Source organism: Pleurodeles waltl, chromosome 3_1 (assembly GCF_031143425.1).
Source record: "Pleurodeles waltl isolate 20211129_DDA chromosome 3_1, aPleWal1.hap1.20221129, whole genome shotgun sequence".
NCBI classification, from domain to species: domain Eukaryota; kingdom Metazoa; phylum Chordata; class Amphibia; order Caudata; family Salamandridae; genus Pleurodeles; species Pleurodeles waltl.
In genome coordinates this window covers 1,267,111,038-1,267,124,414 of record NC_090440.1, presented here as the reverse complement: position 1 = coordinate 1,267,124,414, position 13,377 = coordinate 1,267,111,038, and positions in this window count along the sequence as shown.

The following is a 13,377-nucleotide window of genomic DNA, read 5'->3' as shown; positions in this document are numbered from 1 at the left end:
TGTGGCTATCTTTCACTGGTAAGGGTAGGGATAGGCTCCTTACTGTCAGAAAAAGTGATGCTAACAATTACAAAGTTTTGAAGGATGCACTCTTGGATGGATTTGGTGTAAACACTGAACAATACAGGATTAAGTTCAGAGACACCAGAAAAGAGTCCTCTCAAGACTGGACAGACTTTGTAGACTGTTCAGTGAAGGCCTTGGAGGGTTGGTTACATGGCAGTAAGGTGACTGACTATGAAAGCCTGTATAATCTAATCCTGAGAGAGCATATTTTGAACAATTGTATTTCTGATTTATTACTCAAGTTGTGTCCAAGGGTGTTTATTAAAACTTAGTATACAATGCAAAGTGCAATAGAGTGGGTGATGTTTGGGAATAGTCCAATGTAGTGGGCCAGTCTGTTTGTAGAACAGGTCCAGTGCCCAAGGGGCCATAGGAAGGGGAGCAATGGCAGTTCAAAGTGGACAAGGTGACACAGTGGAACACAAAGGTGACATTGAGGAGGGGCTAATTTCCTGGCAGTTTTCCTAGTCTTGGCAAATGTCTCTGGTGTCTGTCTAGGTCGCAGGGACCATTTGCAGGGTGGCTCACCTTCTGCAGTGGGAGGGGCGCTGGCGGCCTATGGGTCCTGTGGCAGGGCCTCCTGTCCACTAGCTGCAGCAGATGTGGAGGGCTGGTCAGTACACTGGCTAGTAGAACAGCCCGCTGGTGTGCTGGGTAGTCCCTCATGATGTTGGCCATGTCACCCAGCATCCCTGCAATGGAGACCATGGTTGGTATGACTCTGTCGTCCCATTTCCAGGGGGCGCTGTAAGGGGACTGTCAGAAGCCTGGGAATCACCTTGAACCCCTATCAAGAGTCCCTTGCTGACTCCTGTTTGTTTCTTTTTTCTCTATGGTACACTTGAATAGTACTACATTTGCTTCTTGGGACTGCAAATCCCATAATGCACAGCTTGGTAGTCAGGAAAACCCGGATTCTGTTTCCCATTGTCTTCTATGGGAGAAGTCCAGTTGCTCCTTTTCACTGGATCCTCTCCTCCAGGACTTGCAAGTGTCCGAAACTACACACACCTGTGACCTCTCCTGTGCAGCTCAGCTTGGAACTGCTTATAAGCAGCCATTTCCTCAAGCTCCCCGTCGTGCATCGGACTTCGATTCCTTTGTGTTACAGACCCTTTGTCGGATGGTGTTCCAGTTTTGTTCCTGTTCCTGTTCTGTTCCAGCTTGATCCTGTTTCCTGTTTCTCTGCCCTGCTCCTGATTGTTCCAGCCAGAGTCTGCTCCCTATCTCTTAGCCTTGTATCTGTTTGTTTCTTCCAAAGCCTGCTCCCTGTTTCTCTGCCCTGCTCCTGCCTTGTTTCAGCCTGAACCTTCTCTCTGTTTCCCAGTCCTGTTTACTGCTCATTTCCTAATCCCTGTATTCCAGCCCTGTCATTGCCTGTTCCAGCCAGAGCCTGCTCTCAGTTTCCCAGTCCTGTCTCTGTTTGTCCCAGCCAGAAGTTTGCGCCCTGTTTTCAAGTCCTAGTCCCGCCTTTGCTTCAGCCTGAGCCTGTTCCTAGTTCTTGCCTCTGCCTCTTTGTTTGTTCCCTTCTGTTTCTGTTTCTTCTTGGTTCTTTGTGTCTGGTAAGTGTTCTATCAGTCTTCACCAGTGTATACGTGTCCTCCTGTGTACTAGGGTTGGCTCCTGGTTTCCAGGAGGCAATTCCAGCCCCCATCCTTGTCCAGTGTTATACGTTGTATTTCGTGCCTAACAGTGACAGTGTGCTATTGCTGTTTTCTCAGGAATCGCCACTGTGTTTCCAGCTGGACCCTCAAGAGCGTGTCTTGTGTATGTAAGTACTTTCCTTGTCTGTGCTCTAGGGTCCAGAGACAGAATCACTTCTGCTGCCTCCTTTCTATGGGGCTGGCAGGGTGACTATCTGTAAGAGCAAACTGCACAGAGGCATTGAGATTCCCTGTCACTGTGGGAGGTTCTGAGCCTTACTCTGTGTACAACCCCAGCGTGTTTGTCCATTAGTAATCTGTTTCCTGTTTGTTCACACAAGGGTTGCTCTGCTTTTACTTTCCTGTTTCCTGTGCCTGTCCATAGCTGTCCTTTCCGTGTATGCCTTTAGCTGCTCTTCTGCCCCAGCACACTACCTCTCTAGGATATTCAGTGACCTCAAGGGGTGTCCCAACCATAGTCCTGATCAGACCCGCCCGAAACCGTGACAGAATGCACGACCCAAACATTTCAAGCTCCCCAGGCAGCAAAGGCACACACAGACCTAAAATGCTTTCCTGTCATGTTAAGACACCCCTTTCTAAACCTAGACTTTCTCTGAAGACCTCTAAAAAAGGCCTTAGTTTAAAGGATAGACTTGTTAAAGAAAATCAAAGATTGCAAATGCAGTACTACATTGCATGGCTTGCTGATTTATCAATGTTCAACTATTATAATATATGTGATTATGACCCCCAATCCCTGTCTGTAGAAGAATTACAAAGTAATAATGAGTTTTTGGAGGTTCTATTACCTCAAACAGGGGAGAATGTTCCTAACAGTAAAAGTGCTTTTGCTACTTTTGCACAAGTCATTTACTCTTAAGAAACCCTAGTTAATTCCTTGCCTCATGCTAGTGCATCCCAAATTCACTTCCAGGACTCTGTCAAAACAAAGAACCCTGACACTGTTCAAGAAGCCACACTAGGGATTCCCTTGTTTTCTGTTGAGTGCTTCAGCCCTTCTAGGCCAGTTCCTCAGAATTCAAAATGCAGTGCTGACTCTTATAAAGACCTATCAGTCCCTCAGAGCTTTCAAGTCAGCAGGCTAGACCCTGTATCTAAGGGATCAGTAAAAACTGTGGGATTCCTTAGTTCAACTCAAATGGCTTGTGTTCCTCCCAAATTGGATGACAGTACATCAGTCTCAATTCCTAAGTGTTGTGCTGACTCGTGTAAGGATCTACCAGTCTCTCAGTGCTTTCAAGTCAGCAGGATAGAACCTGTATCAAAGGGATCAGTAAAGACTGTGGGATTCCTTAGTTCAACTCAAAAGGCCTGTGCTCTTCCCAAACTGGATGATAATACACAAGTCTCAATCCCTAAAAGCTCTGCTAAACCCTTTTCTATTCTGAGTGGGTTTGATAACAATATGGACATACACACACTAAAAGAGCAGTTTTGGCAAATTAAAAGGCAGATAGTGGACTTCTATGATGAATATGTTGTAACATATACAAGAAATCGTGCACGTGGGCTCTTTTCATCAATGCATATTTCACTGTTGCCAGAACCAGACATTCTGTTTATCTGTAAGGTAGAAGAAGTAACAGAGCAGCTGATGGAAACTACTGCAAGGCAATTTGAAAACCTGAAAAAAGAAAATGATCACCAGCTTTGGCTTAAAGAACAGTATGCTACCTCATGTGCCTCTCCAAAGACTACTATAGAGCAGATTTTCCCTGCTATGAATGAATGTCAAAAGACTGCTCCAGTTATAAATATATCAGCCTCTTCTTCGGAATCTCTCTCAGCTAGTAGTTTTCCAGAGAATATCCCTGTACAATTGACTGAATCTCTGAGAGATTTGACACCTCTTGATTCAAAGGATGGATCAGAGTCTTCAGAAGGAAGTGTCTCAGCCCCTCTATCAGAACAAATAAAGCCAAAGGAAGAAGAGAGTCATGATACAGACTCCAATAGCTGCACCTTAAGAAACCAAGATACGACTTTTCTGGAGATTAATGGCAAGTTGTGCAACACTGTTGAAGAGTCTGAATCTAGTGATGACCGTGGTTCCTGCCTTGCCGTGAACAAACCTGCAGATAGTGCTGTTCAAATGGCGCACACACCAGAATGTTCAGATTGTGGGGATACTCCTGCCCTTTCAAACAATATCATAGAATTTTCAGAAAATGAAGAGACAGTTCCTGTTTCAAGTGAACTAATGGATTTTTCTGACCGTGAAGAAATACCCGCAATTACTAAGAATGTAATGGACTTCTCAGAAAGTTTAAAAATCTCTTCTGTGTCAAAGCAAAGCGTGGAGATTTCAGACAAGGAAGAAAGCCATCAATCTGAAACTAAACAGCCTGTCATAAGAAATGAGAGCCTTCTCCTAGAACAGGACACAGTTGCAGCCTCAACCACTGATTCTGACTTGCTGTTCCCTGCCACTGCGTTGCCTGTTTCCAACTCAACAGTTAGTGAAGAACAGATCTCTGATCTACCGGTATCTGATTTTGATGTAAAATCAGCCACACCAATGCCACCTGCTGTGTCTCTGAAATTAAAGACTCCTGAAAACCAGCAATCTGAAACCGAAGCTCAAGTACTGAAAGATATAATATGTCCCACTAAAACTAAAGACTTGAATTTGAATCTTGTATTCGAAGATCTGATGATAAGTACTGTTCTTAGTGTTTTATTGCAAGAAACCATCATCAATTCAAAGGCTAGAGCTGAAAATTTAGGTAACAGTGTAAAGGTGATTTCTGAAGAGACTCCAGTTCTGTTTCTTTCCAAAGAACAACCTTTCAGTGTTAACAGAGTTGAAGATCAACAGCCTGTAGTAGAAACACTTTGCAAAGAACCCATTTCTGATACCATGAATACACCACAGAGCACTTGCAATGATGAAATCTCAGTCTTGTCTGAAGATCACCCTAAAGAATTAGCTTGTGCAACTTCTAGATTTTCAGATGTTAATCCAGTTTCTAAAGACTTGAAAACTCTTGTTGCTCCTGAATTTGATACTCCGAAGTCATCCAAGACGAAAGAAAATTCTGACTTTTTCATGTTTACTTTGAGAACACCAGTTACCCATGTTTCCCAAGTCTCTATGCTTTGCAAGCCTCAGACCACAATCAATGTAAATGCTGCTGGAGAAACAGACAAATCCTGCTTGTCAGAAGATGTTACAGACCTTACAGTTACTAATACGCCAATTATCTCCTCCAAAGACGGCAGGACTGAACAGGAAACTAATGTCCTAAAGAATACCGTCCATAATGCCATTCCAGATCTCCTTGCTCCTGAATCCACTTCACCAGAAACCAACTCCATGCACTCCTCCCATATCAATCGAACAATAGAGAGGAAAGACATCGGAGCCCATATGGGTATTAGTACATGCTTTGCTCATTGGAAGATTCATTTGTGGCAGGACTGTAAACTTATCAACCAAGGTTGGAGTTGGATTTTCTTGCTGTGGCTTTTCCTCTTCAACTTTTTTCAGCCAAAGGATTGCCTTCTCTTCTTGAGCAGACTGGTGGGAAGGGGTATACTGTTACGACTCTGTCGTCCCATTTCCAGGGGGCGCTTTAAGGGGACTGTCAGAAGCCTGGGAATCACCTTGAACACCTATCAAGAGTCCCTTGCTGACTCCTGTTTGTTTCTTTTTTCTCTATGGTACACTTGTATAGTACTACATTTGCTTCTTTGGACTGCAAATCCCATAATGCACAGCATGGTAGTCAGGAAAACCCGGATTCTATTTCCCATTGTCTTCTATGGGAGAAGTCCAGTTGCTCCTTTTCACTGGATCCTCTCCTCCAGGACTTGCAAGTGTCCGAAACTACACACACCTGTGACCTCTCCTGTGCAGCCCAGCTTGGAACTGCTTATAAGCAGCCATTTCCTCAAGCTCCCCGTCGTGCATCGGACTTCGATTCCTTTGTGTTACAGACCCTTTGTCGGATGGTGTTCCAGTTTTGTTCCTGTTCCTGTTCTGTTCCAGCTTGATCCTGTTTCCTGTTTCTCTGCCCTGCTCCTGATTGTTCCAGCCAGAGTCTGCTCCCTATCTCTTAGCCTTGTATCTGTTTATTCCAAAGCCTGCTCCCTGTTTCTCTGCCCTGCTCCTGCCTTGTTTCAGCCTGAACCTTCTCTCTGTTTCCCAGTCCTGTTTACTTCTCATTTCCTACTCCCTGTATTCCAGCCCTGTCATTGCCTGTTCCAGCCAGAGCCTGCTCTCAGTTTCCCAGTCCTGTCTCTGTTTGTCCCAGCCAGACGTTTGCGCACTGTTTTCAAGTCCTAGTCCAGCCTTTGCTTCAGCCTGAGCCTGTTCCTAGTTCTTGCGTCTGCCTCTTTGTTTGTTCCCTTCTGTTTCTGTTTCTTCTTGGTTCTTTGTGTCTGGTAAGTGTTCTATCAGTCTTCACCAGTGTATACGTGTCCACCTGTGTACTGGGGTTGGCTCCTGGTTTCCAGGAGGCAATTCCAGCCCCCATCCTTGTCCAGTGTTATACGTTGTATATCGTGCCTAACAGTGACAGTGTGCTATTGCTGTTTTCTCAGGAATCGCCACTGTGTTTCCAGCTGGACCCTCAAGAGCGTGTCTTGTGTATGTAAGTACTTTCCTTGTCTGTGCTCTAGGGTCCAGAGACAGAATCACTTCTGCTGCCTCCTTTCTATGGGGCTGGCAGGGTGACTATCTGTAAGAGCAAACTGCACAGAGGCATTGAGATTCCCTGTCACTGTGGGAGGTTCTGAGCCTTACTTTGTGTACAACCCCAGCGTGTTTGTCCATTAGTAATCTGTTTCCTGTTTGTTCACACAAGGGTTGCTCTGCTTTTACTTTCCTGTTTCCTGTGCCTGTCCATAGCTGTCCTTTCCGTGTATGCCTTTAGCTGCTCTTCTGCCCCAGCACACTACCTCTCTAGGATATTCAGTGATCTCAAGGGGTGTCCCAACCATAGTCCTGATCAGACCCGCCAGAAACCGTGACAATGGTGGTGTTCAGGGCATACAATTCTTGCTTGATCTCCTGGTCGCCCTGTGGCCATTGGTTCTCCTGCATGATGTTTATTACCTGACCCATCTTGTCCTAGAACTGTTGGTGAGCCCCCAGGACATTAGTGAGTGCCTTCTGGGCAGTCGGTTACCTGGGCCTGACCCCCCGCAGAGCACAGCTGTCCTCCGACAGTCCATGGCCCCCTGTGCTTGTGTCCCCTGAAAGGTGTGCCCACTCCCACTGACCCCAGGACCCTCATTGTCTTGTCTGTGAGGTGTGGACTGGGGTCCCTGTACAGGTGGCACACTACTGATTGACGTGTCCAGGGGACAGAGAGCTGGTGATGTAGGATGGCTGCTGTGGTGTTGGATTCTGAGGGGGAGGCTCTGTAGTGGACTGGGTGTGGGCTGGGGTAGCCAACTGACCAGTTGTCCCTGATGGGCCAGGGAGTTCATCCACATCCAGAGCTCCAGAGTTGCTGTCATTACTGGTGACATCTTCTGGTGGGGGACTGGGTAGCCGTGGCACCTCCTCACCGCTGATGTTGGCTGGAGCACCTGTCGGGAAGTAAGTGGTGTATTATGCTACATGTCTGTGACATATTTGGCATGACTAGCTTCCCATATATTATTGCTGTTGCCCTGCCAACTTTGTTTGTGTATGGTGATGGATTGTGTGATTGTGAGTTCTCCATGCTGTGCATGCATTGGTGGTGGGGGTATATGCAGGGCTGGAAGGGATGTGCATGCAGTGGGTGTGGCATGCAGGGCTTCAGATTTTATTTTGGTAATTGTGGTGGTGCACTGTGTGGAATGGAGTGGGATAATGGGTGTCAGGGTGGGAGGTCGTGGTGGCATGCAGGTATTGGGGGTGATAGGTAGTAAATATTGACTCACCAATGTCCAGTCCTCCGGCTACTCCAGTGAATCCCTCAGGATGCAGGATTGCCAAGACTTGCTCCTCCCACGCTGTCAGCTGTGGGGGAGGAGGTGGGGGTCCACTGCCGGTCCTCTCGATGGCGATCTGGTGCCTTGCTGCAATGGAACGCACCTTCCCCCATAGGTCGTTCCACCTCTTTCTTATGTCGTCCCTTGTACATGGATGTAGTCCCACGGCATTCACCCTGTCCACAATCCTTCACCATAGCTCCATCTTCCTGGCAATGGATATCTGCTGGAATTGTGCTCCAAACAGCTGTGACTCTACCCTGACTATTTCCTCAACCATGACCCGCAATTCCTCAGAAGTGAAACAGGGGTGCCTTTGTGGGAACATGGGTATTGTGTGGTGTGTGCACGTTGTGCAGAGGGTGATTTGTGATGTGGTTGGTTGTGTGGTGTGTTGCATATCAGATGTTAATTGGTAGTTGTGATGTGTGTGCAGTTTTCCCTTGGATTAGTGTTGCAAAGTGTGTCCGTCTTCTCGTGTTAGCAAATGATTGAGGGTGATGTGGGTGTGCGTTTTTCAGTGCTGGGTGTATATTTGTGTCAGGTGTGGGTTTTTGGTTCTGGCCAATGTTGTCTTGTTTTGTATTCTGGGTGGACATATCTGCCGTGGCAGTATTCACCGCCAATGGTTTACCGTCATTGAATGTCCGTTGTGGTGATTCATAGGTCATTGTTTGGAGGGCATAGTATTGGTGGCGTAACGGTATGGGTGGTAGTACCAACAGTTTATCACGTTCAGTGGGGCTGGCGGATTTGTGGTTGTGGCTGTTTTCTGTCAGTTTTGTATGTATGTGTCATAATCGGGCAGATGGATGACCGCCTCGTCGGCGGTATGCTGCAGGCAGTCAGCACGGTGTTATTCGGTATTTACCACCAAGTTCATAATGTAGACTGCATCCGCATATGACACATGCAGTCCACCACACATTCCTTAACATGACTTACTCCTAATCTATGAGCATTTCCTACCAGCCATCTACGGTAACATGTACATGTTACTGGGATGATGGCTATCTATTGTTGACTCTCAGGCCCCAGAGGTGAGTGGACTAATGCATCCTTGCTCAACCTATGTGTGGACAAAGGTGAGTGGACTAATGCATCCTTGCTCAACCTATGTGTGGACAAACTTGTGAGGATCACTTGGCCCAAAAAGTCTAGATTACCTGTGTCCTTGTCAATATGGGGGCTTGTATTCAATCAATCACTTTGACACCCCTGGTGCTATATCAAGGCTAGCCCAGGCATCATGGATGCAAGGTGGAGATTATCAGATTGGGCGCTGGAAACTTCTCACTATTCTAAGGTTTTGTAAAGCTTCATTCATCTGTCCTGATTTAAGACCTGGTCTGAGCATATGTTACGGGGGGGGAGGTACACCATTGCTCATGATGTGCCCACATGTACAAATAATGCTATATCCTCATAAAGTTTGGCCAAGCATGACCAGCACATCAAAGTTCTCTACAGATTACATAACTAATGCCCCCTACCCTTTGCTATTTTGTGCTAAATGTGTTAAGGCGCACACACGTGGTGGCTGTATGGGTGCCCTTGGGGCCATAGTTAGTTTGGCACTGCACTTGGTGCTTCTACAATATTCTTATATATTTAACATATTGTGCACATGCATGTCAGACATCATCAAAGTACCAGGTACACACTCAACATTCACAACATATGCACATGTGATGTGACCAAGATCACTCACAAATATCAGGATGGCAGAATCATGTTGGTAGTTCTGCGGAGATCTAACTTGGGACATTCCATAGACATTTCCTACAACCATCTGGAGCTGAGTTGTCTACTAATTGTGTACTCTATTGACTGTTGTCAAGATGGCTCCTTGCACTGCTGTAGCCTCAATTTATATATGAAGGGTACGGAGGCATCAGTGGTGCAAGTGTCTCCTACATAGGCCCCCTAGAGACCTCTATACCTTTCTTTTTTCAGTATTGTTTTTTGAGTAAGTGTAAGCTATGTGTGGCACACAGTGCTGTCAAAAGGGCTGTGACAAAGTGGTTGTCAACAGGCATGCTAATTACATAAACAGCTGCTCTGACACCTATCAGGATAGACATCAATGTATATGTGGCCGTGCATTCCATTTCCTAACACCCACAATTCCATACCAGCACACGTTGCCACTTGTGCAACAATCAAGCCATTCTCAATGCTCAACATTGCAACAGACATGATGTCACCATCGTAACTCCAATGATATCATAGAATTAGTCACACAAAATTGTTATTCATTGCATTGTACACATCAGACTGACTAATAACAAACCCTGGATTGCCACACATGACATACAAGATTACACTTACTGTCAGCATTGGGGTCTTCAAATCTGGTGACCTCTCCAACGGTGTAGGGTGGAGGTCCACCTGCAATACATGAAAGGAAAACATAGATTTGTGAAATTTGGACATTTCTGTAAATGGACAGCAGAGTTAAAAACAACTTGTTAGGCTGAGTGAGCATGTCAACCCGGTGGTAGATCAGACCAACTGTCAAACATCAATGATCAGTCAATCACACATAGTCTGAGATAATGGTGACCCTCTCACCTATAAACCATCACTTTTCTGGACACTCCTGTGGTGCTTGTCACTGCACCATGTGTACATGGCACTGTAATGCAGATGTTTTGTAGCTTTACACCTTCATGACCATATGGGACTGTATAGGGGCATGCAATGGTTTTTGCAGTGGCCATCCCATTGTTACACCTATATTGAAGACATCTACCTCATTGTCACCGCTAACTGACAAACAACTGCCCAGGCGCTGTCTGAGTATTCCAAAGTGTTGAAGAATGCCTTGATACATCCTTGTTTGTAGTTACTAATATATGTGTGCCATTACCAGGCATAAACACTTGAGCAATAATGCCATTGGAGTTTACTTATGCTCATTCAGTTGTATCTACCTGCACATTAACTGATTGAAATTATGGATGCCTTGTCAATACTGTATGGCCAGCCATTGTTGGCACGGTATACCATACTTTGCCCAGGAAGGGATAAGAAAATGTGCATAGACATATGCCTCAACACAGACGCACTTGCTCTGTGGTCCAAGAATGCATGTGTTGGTGCAGGTTTCTGAGTAATGTACCAGTGATGGTGCAGATACAGGGCAGCCCCATACTGTCAGTAACATGTAGCAAGCCTGTGGTACTAAATTAGCACATGTGTGTGGGGAAATAGACAAAGTTTGAGGTGTATGTGATGCACAATGTACAAGAAGAGGAAAGTGCTTGTAGTCTGGACCCAGTGCATAGTCATGCTCCCTTAGATGGCCTTGGCCAATGACACAAAGGGGCCAATTAAAGGAAAGTATGTACCAAGTGCATCACTACAGTCCATGTGGTCCTTAGTGTGCCCTTTCCCCCGCCAGTGCTTCACCACAGTCCATGTGGTCCTTAGTGCACCCCTTCCCCCTGCCAGGTGGGCGCCTAATGAAAAATAAGGCAACGCATGGTGCAGGTAGGGTCCAACTACATCGATTTATATGGAGGCAAATGATGTACTCAGCAGGAGTAGCAACAAAACAGATCATCACAACAAGTACATGAGGGCCCATCATATACAATTATATGCCCCTTTATAACACCAGCTCTCAGCTGCCGTTGAAAGTGCAGAAAATATGGCATTACATAATTTCTCCTATTTCCCAGAGACATGTTATTTTGCCCCTCAAACAGATGTTGGGCCCCCCCTCCCATACATGATGCCTGATGCAGGCCTCATGTTGTGCTGGTCAAAATAGAGTGGCGTTATGCATGCATCACAAGCCAAATGAAGGACCCCAGATCATCTGCAAACACATTGCCCATCCTCCCTTTACCTGACATCATACAGTGTATATCAATTGCAAATGCAGTTGCAGGGAAAAAAGAAACATTTGAAACTACCCCAACTACCCAAAAACACTCCAAAAGACTGATTAAAAGACAAAACAGATGCAACAGCTACAGGACACAGCACAAAAACACTCCAAAAACAACAATCCACCAACACCAGCTCCACAAACCCTTACACAGTCTCAGACAGCAAGACTGTGAAGTGACAGTGAACTCACTGTACCATGTATGCAGGCAGAATATCCTGTTTCATAATTTCCTGGGTTTGCATCATGTTTTCAGTAATGTGTCATTTTTTTGACGCATGATGGTCATGTGTCTATTTTGTACCATTGCGCGTGAAAAGGCCTGTGGACGTGCGATAGACGCTCAGGGGTCAGGCGTCTTTTTGCTGCACAGAAAAGTATGGTTTAGGCGTTTCCTTCTACATTTTTGATGCATGACAGTCATGCGTTGAATTAGTCCCATTGTGGGTGAAAAGGCCTGTGGACATGCGATATATGCTCGAGGGCCAGGCGTCTTTTTACTGCATGAAAAAGTATGACGTTTAGGCATTTGAATCTAAGGTTTTGACAAGGGCGGTCATGCCTCGATTTTGTCCAATTGTGCGTGAAAAGGCCTGTGGGCTTGCACTACACGCTCACGGGCCAGACGTCAATTTTTCTAGCACAGCAGATTATGGAATTGAGCTGTTTGCATCATAAATTTTAGACGCATGATGGAAATTCATTGAATTTTGCTATATGGGCCTAAAGTGCACCGAGATTCACATACCATGTCACATGGGCTATGCAATAATGTTGTCATAATGGTATGGCTATATGTGTGTGCCTATCCATTCATATCTTGATATGTTTATTTATGTGTGCGATGCATGTGATGACTTATACCTTGTGCAGATGTGCATGTGTAGTTTCACTGTGTCCACATACATGTTATCACATGTGTACTATGAGTGTACATATGTGTTAGAACACTTATTTTTGGGTATAACACATTGTTATGTCTGATATACAAATGTACACATACCAACAACACAATAGATATGATGGCCTATGTTCAATTCATAGTACGGCATGTGACAGCCATGACAATTAGTACTCAAGGGATGCAGTGGACTATGGCTGGGTTGAAATCACTTTACCCCTCACAATTTACCTGTGCATGTGTGTGCACTCTGTGGTGTGTTGTTGGTTTAGCCTTCATGATGCTCTTCTACACGTGTGACATACTTTTCTCCATGCATCTTAGTTGCAGGAGATGGTAGAATCACATGTGTCAGTGAAGGCTGCTATATGCAGTGTGTCTGTAAAGATATGTGTAGTGTCATTTCAGTAATATATTACCATAGTGGTGTGTTCATGGGATATGAAACCTCACATATCTATCTTCCTGCATGGACACATGCATGTGTAGTCATATCAGTGCCATCTATGTTTCCGTATGACGGAACACATGTGACGGTAATTTTTTTCTGTCAATGTTTTTGTGATACAAATGCAATTACATTTGTGATAAATTGCCTTTTGTTCGGAATCCAATATACATTACCATGTCTGAGCCATTTAATTGGTACATCTGTTCTGAGATATCTAGTCGATGTGTGCATGCCACCAACTAGGCACTCACATTCGTCCACAACATGTTTGTTATGACTGTCACATACAATGGCATACCACTGTGTAGCAGTGTTGCAGTCTGGCAAATATGGCAGCCTACTTTTCATCACTACTCTGGGAGTTTTGATGCTGACACAAACCCATGGTTCTATGTGAAGGGGCAGGTTTACTGAGCGCCAGATTACTCAGTCTGCTGTGCACAAGCATCAGCGCCTTGACAATGTT